The sequence below is a fragment of the Herpailurus yagouaroundi genome, unplaced genomic scaffold (assembly GCF_014898765.1).
Source record: "Herpailurus yagouaroundi ecotype Mexico unplaced genomic scaffold, PumYag 210, whole genome shotgun sequence".
NCBI lineage: Eukaryota > Metazoa > Chordata > Mammalia > Carnivora > Felidae > Herpailurus > Herpailurus yagouaroundi.
The window spans coordinates 22048234-22061370 of NW_024412441.1; positions in this window are offsets into that span (position 1 = coordinate 22048234).

A 13137-nucleotide genomic window follows, 5' to 3' on the forward strand; every position below is an offset into this window, starting at 1 on the left:
GTTTGGGGAAGAAGACACGAGACTGGAACACTGGAGTGTCTCACGCTGTGGCTGCTGGTATTGTTGTTACCGGCCAGCCTGCTCTTCTCTTAATACTGCAGACAGACAATCGTTCTGTTCTCCAGTCCTTTCTTAGGTCCCCCTCTCCGATGTTTTCCTCACCTGCCTGTGTGTGGTCTCCTAGGAAACAGGGAGTGTCACCTCGAAGTGGAGAGGGGTGTCTGTGTGTGATTGTGCCCCAGGAGACATTTGGCAATGTCTGGGGACATTTTTTGTTGTCACAACCGGGGGATTTAGGCAGCTATTGGCGTCTAGTGAGTAGAGGTCAGAGACGCTGCTGAACACGTCACAAGACGTAGGACAGCGCCCTCCAACCAAGAATTACCGGGCCCAAGTGTCAGTTGGGCGGAGGTTGAGAAGCCCTTGGGACCACCTGAGGAGTGTCGTCCTGGTGGTCACCTAAGGATTCTGATGTGCCCAAGTGTACCATAACTCTCCCAAAGCAGGGAAAAGATCATCTCCCGGATGAAGGCGTTGTAGTTTCTCCCAACACCGTTGGCTGCTTTTTCCTTTGGCCTGATTGCATCAGCAAGCCGAGTGGCTTCTGGGAATGTTCTTCGTCTTCCTGTGCAAAGCTTGAGGGAAGTCGGAGTCTTGCCTGCAGGGTAAGATGTGAACCCGCTCTCACTCCCCATTCCATAGCCTAAGCTCCTCGGGGTCCCAGGCTGTGTCCGGTGGCACTCAGGGCAATGCAGGGGGAGGGGTGCTCATTTACAAAGTTGCTCATTGATGGATCAACGCTCAAGAAAGAAACGCTTCAGGGGCGCCTGGGTGGCGCAGTCGGTTAAGCGTCCGACTTCAGCCAGGTCACGATCTCGCGGTCCGTGAGTTCGAGCCCCGCGTCGGGCTCTGGGCTGATGGCTCAGAGCCTGGAGCTGTTTCCGATTCTGTGTCTCCCTCTCTCTCTGCCCCTCCCCCGTTCATGCTCTGTCTCTCTCTATCCCAGAAATAAATAAATGTTGAAAAAAAAGAAAAAATTAAAAAAAAAAAGAAAGAAACGCTTCATTTCACTAGTGGGAGTGGTAAGGTGGATTTGGTGATAGGCAATTCGAACTTTCGAAACCACAAGCTGTGTATCTCCTGACAGCAGTAAATAACAAAGCAAAAAAACCTTCTCTTTCCTTTCTGAGAATGTTTCCTTTCTCAGAAAAAAAAGGGTGCTGCAATCACTTTTTCTTGTAAAGTGGTAACTGGGGAGAGCCATTGGTTGCAATTGCTAATTCAGCTGGTCTCTAAAAGACCACGCGTCTCAGGCAAGATTCCTCAGCTTTTCCTGCCCACCGCACGCACACACGCACGCGGGTGCGCGCGCGCACACACACACACACACACACACACACACACACACGGATTCATGATTCTTCTCTGTGTGCTCACGCCTGCAGCGATGACGGGTCACAGGGTCTAGGCTTCTTACACTTGAGTTCGATGTACACTAAAATAGACACAAAATCCAATTGTGCCCTAATGCCGCTCACTCAAGACTCTTAAAGCCACAAAGCTACAGTATTTTTCTCCTCCTGGGAAATGTTTTCATCTGCAAATGCACGGCTTTTCCCCCAACCAAGAAATGGTTACTTGACTTATGTCATCAGGATTGATTTTTGTTTAAAAATGAATTTTTGTGTCTTTTTTTTTCTTTGGGTTGACACAAATTTATTTGTTGCAGCTTTTGTAAAAATAACTTTTCTTTATTTTTAAAAAGTAAATTCACACATAGTTTATCTGTAGGAGTTTATCTGTATGTTCCTTTCCTCCCTTTCCTTTAAGGATAGACTTTAAAGGGGCACCTGGGTGGCTCAGTCAGTTAAGCACCCGATTTTGGCTCAGGTCATGATCTCACCGTTCATGAGTTAGAGCCCCGCATCGGGCTCTGTGCTGACAGCTCAGAGACTGGAGCCTGCTTCGGATTCTGTGTCTCCCTCTGTCTCTCTTTGCCCCTCCCCCACTTGTGCTCTGTCTCTCTTTCAAAAATAAATAAACATAAAAATATCTTAAAAAGGACAGACTTAAAAAAATACAAGTTTTGGGGCATCTGGGTGGTTCAGTTGGTTAAGTGTCTGACTCTTAGTTTCAGTTCAGGTCATGATCTTGCAGTTTGTTAATTCGAGCCATGTGTCAGGCTCTGCTGACAGTGAGGAGCCTGCTTGGGATTCTCTCTCTCTCTCTCTCTCTCTCTCTCTCCCTTTGCTCCCCCCCTGCTCATGTGCTCACTCTCTTTCTTCTCAAAATAAGTAAATAAACTTAAAAATTTTTTTAAAAATGCAAGTTTAAGATGAACAAATGGTGATGAGCCAATTTTCTGGGGATGTTGCCTCCATGAAATGGAGGAAAGAGTAGCATTCCTTCTCTATGTTCTTAGATCGTCTGCAGACCCAGAATGAAGTTTCTACTATAAACACCTAGGGACGACTGCCTCTCTTATCCATAATTCACTGCAAAATGATTATCATTTCATTCCCCATCTAACAGCATCCTTTCCTTTGTCTTTTGGATACATTTTAATTTTTGTTCCACCAATGGGCCAGCTTAAACAAGACCCACCCCTTCTCTGGCCCTTAGTTTCCTCAAACAGGGAGCGTGAGGTTTGGACTTCATCAGTGGTTCTCCAACCTGGCTGTGCAGAAGCGTCACCTGCAGAGCTTGATAGATACACAATGCCCTGTCCGGGCCCCCGTGGGTCCAGTGGCAGACAGGTATGAGACCCTCGCTGTGGGTCATCTCTTGGATTACATTCAGCTTTAAACATCTGTGATCTGAAACACCTGTTTCGGTGAGGGTGGTGGAATTGGCAAGTCGCTGGTCTCCAATGGGAAGGTTAGGTTGGTGTGGAGATTCCAGGGCCAGTTTAGTTACAGATATCAAAAGTCTTAAAAATGTACCTGGCCTGTGATCCAGCGCTTGTCTGTCTAAGGCATTTATTCTTAAGAGAAAAGTTATGTTGTATCAGAGAGTTACAAGGATGTTGACTACAGCATTACATAAAACAGAGACAAAATGAAAATCTACCTATTTGGGGAATGTTTAAATAAATTATGGTACAATGACCCAGTGGAATACTATGCAGACATTAAAAATGTTAATCCCATAGAAAATATTTTATATCGTCAGAAAATACTCATGATAGGGGCGTCTGGATGGCTCAGTTGGTTAAGCGTCCAACTTTGGCTCAAGTCATGACTTCACAGTTCGTGGGTTTGAGCCCCACCTGCCCCATCTGTACTGATGGCTCAAAGCCTGGAGCTGCTTCAGTTTCTATGTTTCCCTCTCTCTCTGCCCCTCCCCCTCTTGTGCTCTGTCTCTCTCTCTCTCTCTCTCTGTCTCAAAAATAAAAAAAATAAACATTAAAAAAATTTAAGAAAGAAAGTAGTCATGATACACCAAGTAAAGTAGTAAGTAACACATAAATCTCATTTTATTTTTGGTAGACCATCAATATATAATAACATCTATAAGGTTGTAGAGCAAAATGATGATAACGGTTCTCTCTGGCTGGAGGGATTAGGAGTCATTTCGGTTTTCTTTTACTCATCTGTGTTTTTCCAATATACCCAGGGCTATTTTGTACTATCGCTTTAATTCAGACAGCTATTTTAAAATCATTCTCTAATCTGCCTCCTTCAAAATATACATGTTTGCTCCTTAAACTCTGCTCTATCCCTTTGTCTTCCAGATTGTAACCCCCATAGTGCTTAGTGACAAGTTCAGGTCTGCCGGGAATACTAAGCTCAAAAGAGCAAACGTGAGTGGGCTCCACTCTGGGTTTGCTATCACATCACCCAAAACCAAGTGGAGGAGATGGATTCCCAACCAAAAGCACAGTCCAAGCCAGAGTGGCACAGTCCTCAATCAATGTGTAACCGGGATGTGGACTAAAGAGGAAGTTCCAAGTTGGGGGGGATGCACAGATCCTTCCCAGACCACGGAGCATTGGAGGACGAGGCTTTCCCCAAGTGCAGAATAAAGGAACAAACTGCTGCAGAGATGATGGAAACTCACCCTTGGCTATTCAAGTACCTGGTACACTTGGGAAAAATAAAAGATTTGAGTCTGAGTGTCAGGTAGCAGCAGGAATATGGATGTATTGTGGAAGAAATCTGGGAAGTCCCAGCCCTTCCTGAACCTTTGGGGAAATTAGGGAAAGGCTTCTTCCTACTCTGACCAGACTGAGACTCGGCCTAGGCCACTGATTTGGTGGCTGGAGCATGAGTTTGATTTTCGTGTTAACGGAGTCCATCATCTGGGCATACTTGTGCAGTGTACAACCTGAACGACTGTTCTTACAACCACACCAAGACTCAAAGAAGGCAAAATAATTTCTCCATAGTCTGCAACTCATGCATCCAGAGCGAAGACTCTTAAGCAATGAATTTGGACATTAGTCTATGGGCTGTGTGAACCATCGCTGGTTTTCGAGAAGGAAACTAAATTGAGTGCATGAAGACTGTGGCAGATGTGGAGAAAAATTAGGAAGCCATTGCAGTAGTCCTGGTGAGAAGATAAAGGCAATCGGGTCAATGTCAGGGAGACATAAAATAAGTGGGTGAACACAACGCATATTGTGTACGTAGCATGCAAGAAGTTGCAAGTAAGGTGAAGGAAGGGGTGCTGAGAAGAAGGTCCACCTGGATGTGGGTCTTAAAACCACCTGCATGTGCTGACGGTTGCAGGTGTGGGAATCCATGAGCGTCCCTGGAGAGAGAAGCAATGGCAGATCAAGCACACCTGCGTTTGAGCTGTAGGGGGAGAGAGGGATCAGAGTGGGAATCCAGAAAGAACGATCAGTGGTGGGAGGGAGAGCAAGAAGGGAGTGGGGTGTGGGTTGGAGTTTCAAAGGGGAAGTGGTCACAGCGTCAAATGGTCCCAGTGGGGGCTAGATGAGAATTGAGGTTTGCATGTCACTCGAAAGGTCTTCAGTGACCTTTTAGCGAGCAGTTCAAGGAGGACTCCGGAAATCAGACCCTAAGGGTCCAAGGGGTGGGCGTGCAATGGGGGTGGTGGAGCCCGGGGTAGGGCCTTGGGCAAGCGCTTGGGCAGGAAGGAAGGAGAGGTGGAGGGAGGGCGGTAGTCGCATGGGAAAGTGAATGTAAGGGAAGGCTTTCCTTAGGGCGAGGAGCCTGCACCAACTGTAGAGACAGGTGGGGAAGCCCGTAGAGACATAAGGATGAGACAGGGAGGAACCCTGTAAGAGGTAAGACTGCACTCAGGGCTGGTGGGATTGAGAGATCACACCCGGCACGCAAGGGGAGGGGCTAACTCTAGAAAAAAAGGCACTTTTCTCTGGGAGCAGGAGTTGCCGGGAGGGGAGGGAGACTACGGTTGAAAATCCCAGAAATTTTGCATTGGGAAAGGCAGGTGGTGCGGACCCATCAGATGGTGTCCATTTCCTCAGTGGCTAGGAAGTGGGACCAGTGACTCACAGCCAGAGATTCAAGATAGAGGTGCAAGCCAAACAAACCGAAAGTCTGGGAAGATGCTGTGGGAACGAAAGGGAAACAAGCCAGGGGGGAAGAGAAGGGTTCCTCAGCCCTATGGCAGGCCCTCTCACTGCAGCTGGGTTCACATGAACGTGTTATCCTGCTTGTGGAGAGAAACCTCTGTTGATCCTGCCATCCCATCTCCAGTGAGTATCTGTCACATAACACAGGGCCTGGCCAGAGCAGATGTCGGGTTGATATCCGCCTACTGACTACATTCTGTAAATGTGTTGGTCAGCAGATGAAGGGACGTCCATCAGCACTTATTCCACAAGCGGGGGAGAAACCAGGATTGGGCAATGGGAGGAGGCATGGCCAGACGGGAAGCCCACCCTGGGTCCACTGCCAAATGCAAGGTCCTTGTGCTGCTGATGCCCGTGAACTTCCCCTTTATCATTCTCAAGTGATCAAAGAGGGATGTATCTTGCCCAGGGTACACAGAAAATTTTCGCTTTCTCCTTTTCATTGGTTTCCTCTTCTCGAACCGGTCCATGATAGGCACAGATAACTCCTGTTACTCGGCGAGTGCCCAACCAGTACAGATGACATTGGGCTGTCATTGATCCTGGCCACGGGGCCTCCTGCACCTCGGCCAACAAGTGACACCCTCTGTCGCCCCACTTCTGTGATTGTTCTGCGTTAGAGGCTGTGGCTGCTGCCCCTGCCTTGACCTCTTTGCACTAAGATTTCCCCTTTTGATTTTCAGTTCACCTTTAATTTCTACCCTCCGGCTGCACACCCGTCTATTCCCTTCAGCCTCGTCACTACTCCCTGAACCCTGTACCCATTTCTCTTCTCCTCTTTGAAGCATGAAGACTTTTTCCCTGCCTGGAATCTCTGTCTTTACCCTCTTTGGCTTCTGGCCGAAACATCTGTCTGGGAACCCATGCCTCATCGACGTGGCTGATGTTCTCCTGAGCTCTTCTTAAATGAAATCTCGTTTTCAGTAATGGGTGTTCTCACTCTTACTCAGTTTCCCTGTGTTGGGTCACACATTTCCAAGGCCGCTCGCGGGGCCTAATCTTCCTCACTGAGTTTCCTGGGTGGCCCCCAATGGCAGTCTTCTAGCGATTGTTTGGTTCTTCTAGCACCTTCTCTCCCCCTCACGGAACACACTTTCCACCCCCCAGCTCGCTCTACCCTTTGAAACGTCTCTCACGGCCTCCAGTTTCTCTGGACCAAGTGGAGGCTGTTTTAGAATTTATATGTCTTAGAACCAAAAAAAAAAAAAAAAAAATTCTATTTGTTTTGCCGAAAAGCAAGATGAGACACAGATTGTGGCACCTCCGAGTGGCAAATTTGAACACAGAGCATTGAAAAGTATAGAAGAATTACTCTGAATTTGAGGTCAAAGAGTCTTGTACTTTTATTAGGGAGACTGGTAACTTTCCCTTCAGAAGGTGGAGGCTCATTTCTCGGGCCGCGTGACTTTCTCTGTGAGGTGTTTTTCCCCCTCTAGTGCCCCAAAGCAGCACGCTGGAGAGAGGAATGATTCACAGAGTTGGTGAAGCCATGACGTCTCTGTGGTCCTGCAGGCCATGGGAACAGGTCCCCTCTGTGAAAATAAGGCTACTGGGGCCAGTGAAACCACCTCCATGGAGGCCAGGGGCAGTGCTGGAAACATACAACGTTGAAAAGTCATCCAGTGCCAGCCCCCGGAAGGGCTCAGAAACCACATCCCTTTGGGCGGGATACGTAGAATCAGGTAACCCCCGTGGTCCATGCCCACAGATCAGACAGGGGAAGGACTGTCGCCAGGTCAAGGAGGCCGCAGTGTGACACTGGCCTTCGTATCTGTGAACACCGAGAGCCGTGTCTGTAGTAGTCAGCTCCAGCCGCCATAACAAAGTCCCGCAGCCTGGGCCTGGGTGGCCTAAAGAACAGACATTTATTTTCTTATGGTCCTGGGGGCCGCAAGTCCGGGATCAAGATGCTGGCACGTTTGGTTTCTCCAGAGCCTCTGTCCTTGACTTGCAGACAGCCGCCTTCCCGCTGGGTCCTCACATGGCCTGTCCTCCAGGAGTACCCCATCCCTGATGTCCCTCTTCTACTAGGGACACCTGTCACATTGGCTTAGGGCCCCACCACATGATCTCGTTTAAGCTTAATTACCCCCTTTGAAGGTCCCATTTCCAAATACAGTCACATTCCAAGGTAGTATGGGGGTTAGGGTTTCAACCTATAATTGGGGGGTGTGGGGACACAATTCAAGCAGGATACCGTCCATCGCAAAATCAAGAACGCGGGCCTAAGTATCAGAGCGGCACAGTGGGTTGTGGGATTGAAGCCACCCCCTCCTATGGCTCTGCCTTACGTTAAGGACCTTACGCTAGGTGAAATAAGCCAGTCACAGGATTAAAACTGTATGACCCCACTTATGTGAGGGACCTAGAAGTGTCAGATTCATAGAGACGGAAAGTAAAACAGTGGTAGCTGGGGGCGAGGGAGGGGAATGGAAAGGTATTATCTAATGGGTAGAGTTTGGAGGTGAAATAATTTGGGGGATGGATGGTGGTGATGTTTGTACCACAGTCTGAAAGTAGTTTAACACAAATGAACTTGGACACTTGAACCTGGCTAACATGGTACATTTTACATTATGTATATTTTATCACAATAATAAAAAAAGGGTATGAACTGAGGACACCAGAATTTCAGCCCCCGTTCCCCACCCCCCACCGCCTCCCACCACCCCCACCCTTAATTTACTTTATTAAGCTGCAGGTTTTTGACCCGCAAAATCAGGATAGCGTTTCCTACTGTGTGATAAAGGAGATAGTGAAGCTTAGGGGTTTAGCAAAGCCTTTGTCGTATAACGAGCATTCAGCCAACGATGGCTACTGATAGTTACAATAATAGGACAGAAAATGCAGTGTTCGAGTGGAGGGTGGCATTTACTTTTGAGTGATTTGTTTCCAGATGGGGTCACAGTAAGCAAGCACCCCACCTGGGCTCTGAGACGGAGGCGGCTTCTTATCATATTGTCGCAGGATGTTTTTCACCTCAGTACCCGGGGTTCATTGTCTCACCGCTTCAAAGAAGGAAGGGGTGGACACAGAATGAGCAGCAGGTCCAAAGTTTATTAGATATAAGATTAGAAAGAATAGTAGGAAAGCTCTCTTTCCAGAGAGGGGACGTTTGAAAGTGAACGCCCCCAACTAAAGGTCTTGTTCTATAAGGTTCTGGTCAAGCCCTCCTTTCCCTTCCCCCCTTTTCCTTCTCAGGTTCTACCCCTACTGGCTGGATAGCGCTAGGTGCTGGGTTGTTCATTCCTGACTGACTCGACTCCATTGTGTGAGGGGTCAGACTGGTCATACCGTCCCTTGTATAACGTAAGTTTTACGGTTGACTTATTTTAAATTTTTTTTTTCAACGTTTATTTATTTTTGGGACAGAGAGAGACAGAGCATGAACAGGGGAGGGGCAGAGAGAGAGGGAGACACAGAATCGGAAACAGGCTCCGGGCTCTGAGCCATCCGCCCAGAGCCTGACGCGGGGCTCGAACTCACAGACCGCGAGATCGTGACCTGGCTGAAGTCGGACGCTTAACCGACTGCGCCACCCAGGCGCCCCAACGGTTGACTTATTTTAGTTAGGTGTTTTGATTGTCAAATTCCTGAGGCGAAGCTGAGGGGGTGTCTGTTATGTTCTTAAGAGAGACCTTACGTCCAAGGGGGTTTGCTGTGGTCAGATGCTCCCAGCATTGTTCCAAAATACTAGTTTTTTTCCCCACCCAGGGACCTCAGGTCCTAATCTTCCCCTGTCTCCCTACTGAATCCTATCTTTTCGTGTGATAATATCTGAAGTATCTGGACTTGGAAGGTTCCCCAAAAAGTTTCAAGGGAGTCATATTTTTAGCATTCTCAATACTTCACCACACAGACGGCCAAGTCAAACAGATAAGGAAGAACATGTCAGAATCACAAGAACAGTCAGCTCCTCCCTTGTTTCTTAGCTTCTCGCTTCTGTCACGACTCGGGTAGATCTTTGAAAGCCCTGGCCTGGCTGCTGGCTTCCAGGCCAGTCCTGAGGCCGGCAGTACATGGAGATCTTGGCCTCATGCCCATATACAGAGTCCTGCCAGCACACATGGGCCTTCAGATGATCTTGCCGCCCCAGACCCAGGCCCGCCGGCTCTCCCACTCCCCTGCCCCATGGTGGCCCACTTCATGAAACCTGGGTTGCTTCATGGGCCCAGGCCTTGGCTGATGATGCCTGTTCCTGTCACCTCGCGCACGGTTTCCTAAAAGCGAGCCCAGGGCCTAGACACAATTCACTCTTAGAACATTTATTGGGATACAATGACATTTCATTGCTCGTGAGAAGAATACAACTCAGAGCTTCCACTTGGTGATAGAGGAACGGCTTCCAAACACGGACACAGAACATCTGTACCAAAGCTGGAAGGTGGTTGCTACAGAGGCGGACCTTCCTGGGGGATGGTGGCTGGGTCGCAGAGATGGGCTGTCCTGAGATGGGTCTCGCTGTTGTCTTTCTTAGTTGTGGCACCGCTGTGAGAAATCCAGGGGAGTGCCGGTCACTGGTCCTTCAGCTCTCAGCCGCCCCCCACTCCCCCGGCAGGGGGAGCCACCCCTGCGGACCACACTCAGCCTTGCAGGGGGCCACAGCCCTGCTGAGCATCATCCCCCAACCCAGTGCTCCTGCCTTTCTGAATTTCCGATCCCCATTCAGGGCTTGCTGAACCCAGCCCACAAGCTGCACATTGGTTGGTCCGGGGGAATCTCCAGTTTTCTCTTTCCCTCCTGCTCACCCCACCTTCTATCAAGTGTCAACTTCTTTATGCTTCCCGATGCTGCTGGCTTCACAACTTCATTCACATTTTCCTTATTATCCTTTTGGACTGGGTAACCCAGTTGGGACTGACAACATGACTATTTTGGGGGGATGTTACAGGAGGCTGCATTGGGGATGGAGTCCCAAATGACTCACCTGAAAGTTTCTGCCCAGCATTACTGGGCAGCTCCTGTGGGCCTCCTAGCCTCCTGACCTCCCTGGGTCAGGAGTGGCCCCGGTACCTCGGGGTAGGAGTACCTTCCCAGGGCCACTGACCTCCACCTCCAGGGGTGCAGAGGAGACCCATGTGTTTGGAGGAAGACTGTCTCTCCCCCTCCTCAATGCCTCCTATGAGGCCTGGCTCCCCTGCATTCCATCTCCCTAGTCTCAAGGCCTCACCTCCATCATCTGCCTTGGGACCTCAGGTCTCCGCTTCTCACCCCGTTACCCCCACTTGAGTCAGTTGCCAGAAAGTCATGTCTCCCAGATCACACTGTCTCCCACAGGCTGCATTACCCATGCTCCCCACATATCTCTGTTTCCATCGCTTGCCCCTCCTTAACCCTTGAAGACCCTTCTTGGTTTCTCTGAAACTCATCCCCCATCTTTGTTAAAGTAAAAAAATATATATATATTGAATGGCACCAGTTCAAGATGGTAACGTGGGGTCCAATCCAAGGGGGATTTTGCAGTCGGGGAGAGAGATGGCACTCAGCCTCTCACACAACAAGGACAAGGGGGAACTTGTAGCCAGGGAGAAGGGTGGGGATCAGTGGGTAGAACATTCCTGAGGGGAAACATCAAGGCTAAGGGAGGTTCTGGCTGAGCCTACCTGACGAGAATCTTGCCGAAGGCAGGTCGGGGAGATCAGACATCATTTGGGGAAGGGGCAAAGGGTGAAGAACCTTGATCAGACCTGAGGTCCTCAAATATTGAGGGTGGGGGTTTCCAGCTAAACTGACAAAGCCAGGTTCTGGCTAAAACTGGTTTTTACAGGGAAGTGTACAGACAGGCCTAAGAGAAGGTTCGGGAGCCTAAAGTTGGATCAAGCAGAGACGCTTTCTCGTCCTCAATGATGTCCCCTGGATCAGAGGACGCTCCTCTGTTGAACCCCCTTTACCTCTTCACTGGGTCTCCCCTGGGACAATCTTTCCCCCGCTGCCTTCTCATGGCCAAAGCCTTTTGCCATAGGCTCGTTCTGCCTTCTCTATCTCATCTAATTTTGTAACCTTCCTTTTTCCCCCTCTCCTTCCTTCCTTCCTTCCTTCCTTCCTTCCTTCCTTCCATCCTGTGGCAAGAACAGTTAACATGAGATATACCTTCTTCATACATTTTTAAGTGCACAATACAGTATGCTTACTACAGGCACACTGTTGTAAAGCAGATCTCCAGAACCGGTTCATCTTGTATAACTGAAACTTTATACCCATTGAAAATAACTCCTCACTTCCCCCTCCCCCCAGCTCCCGATAACACCATTCTATCTTCTGTTTCTGTGAGTCTGACAATTTTAGATATTTCATGTCAGTGGGGGGCGGCGGTATTTGTCCTTCCGTGCCTGGCTGATTTCACTCAGTGTAATGTCCTCCAGGTCCATCCGAGTTGTCACAGATGGCAGGATTTCTTCTTTTTGAAGCTAAATAATATTCCATTGTATGCATAAGCCCCAATTTATTTATCTCTTCATTGGTTGCTGGGTATTAAGGTTGTTTCCAGGTGATGGCTATTATGAATAGTGCTGCAATGGACGTGGGAGTTGCAAGGGTCTGCTCAAGATTCTGATTCCAATGCTTTTGGATATGTATCCAAAGTGTGGTTGCTGGATCACATGACAGGCAAGTGAGACCTCATCAAGTTAAAACCTTTTGTGCAAAGAAACAATCAGCAGCGCTAAAGGCAATCCGTGAAAAGGGAGAAGATATTTGCAAACCATATGCCTGATCAGGAATTACTATCCAAAACATATAAGGAACTTCCACAACTCAATAGCAACACAGACAAATCAATAACCTAATAAAAAACCATGAAAGGACTGGAATAAACACTTATCCAAAGAATACATACACAGGGGTGACAGGTATATAAAAAAATCCCACTAATCCTCGGGGAAATGCTGATCAAAACTGCATGCATACAGCTACTGTCTCACTCCTGTTATGGCTGCTATTACTAACAGCAACAACAACAACAACAACAACAACAAAGATAATATGTGCTGGCAAAGATGCGCAGAGATGGCAACCCCGTGCGCCGTTGTGGGGACGTAAAGTAGGAGAGCCGTTGTGGAAAAGAGTACGAAAGTTTTAAAATTAAAAATAGTTTCACGACTTTATTTTTTTTTAATGTTTATGTATTTATTTTGAGAGGGAGAGAGAGAGAGAGAGAGTGAGGCAGAGAGAGAGGAAGAGAGAGGGTCTGAAGCAGGCTCTGCGCCGACAGCACGGACACCGTTGGAACTCACAAACCTTGAGATCATGACCTGAGCCAAAATTAAGAGTTGGACGCTTAACCAACTCAGCCACCCAGGCGCCCCAAATAGTTTCAGGACTTTAAATAAAATCAGTGGGGTGATAAAGTCCCAAATTTATATTGCTGGCCTGGACCTCTCCCCTGAGCTCCAAACTGTCTACTCAACCTTGCCACTTGGATATTTAATAAACATTGCGCACTTAATATATTTACAACAGCCCCTCCCCCAGCCTGCCCTACTGACAGCCTCTCTTATCTCTTATCCTCTCTTATTAGTGCCTGTTGTATCTTTTTTTTAAAACATTTTTTTATGTTTATTTTTTTATTTTTGAGAGAA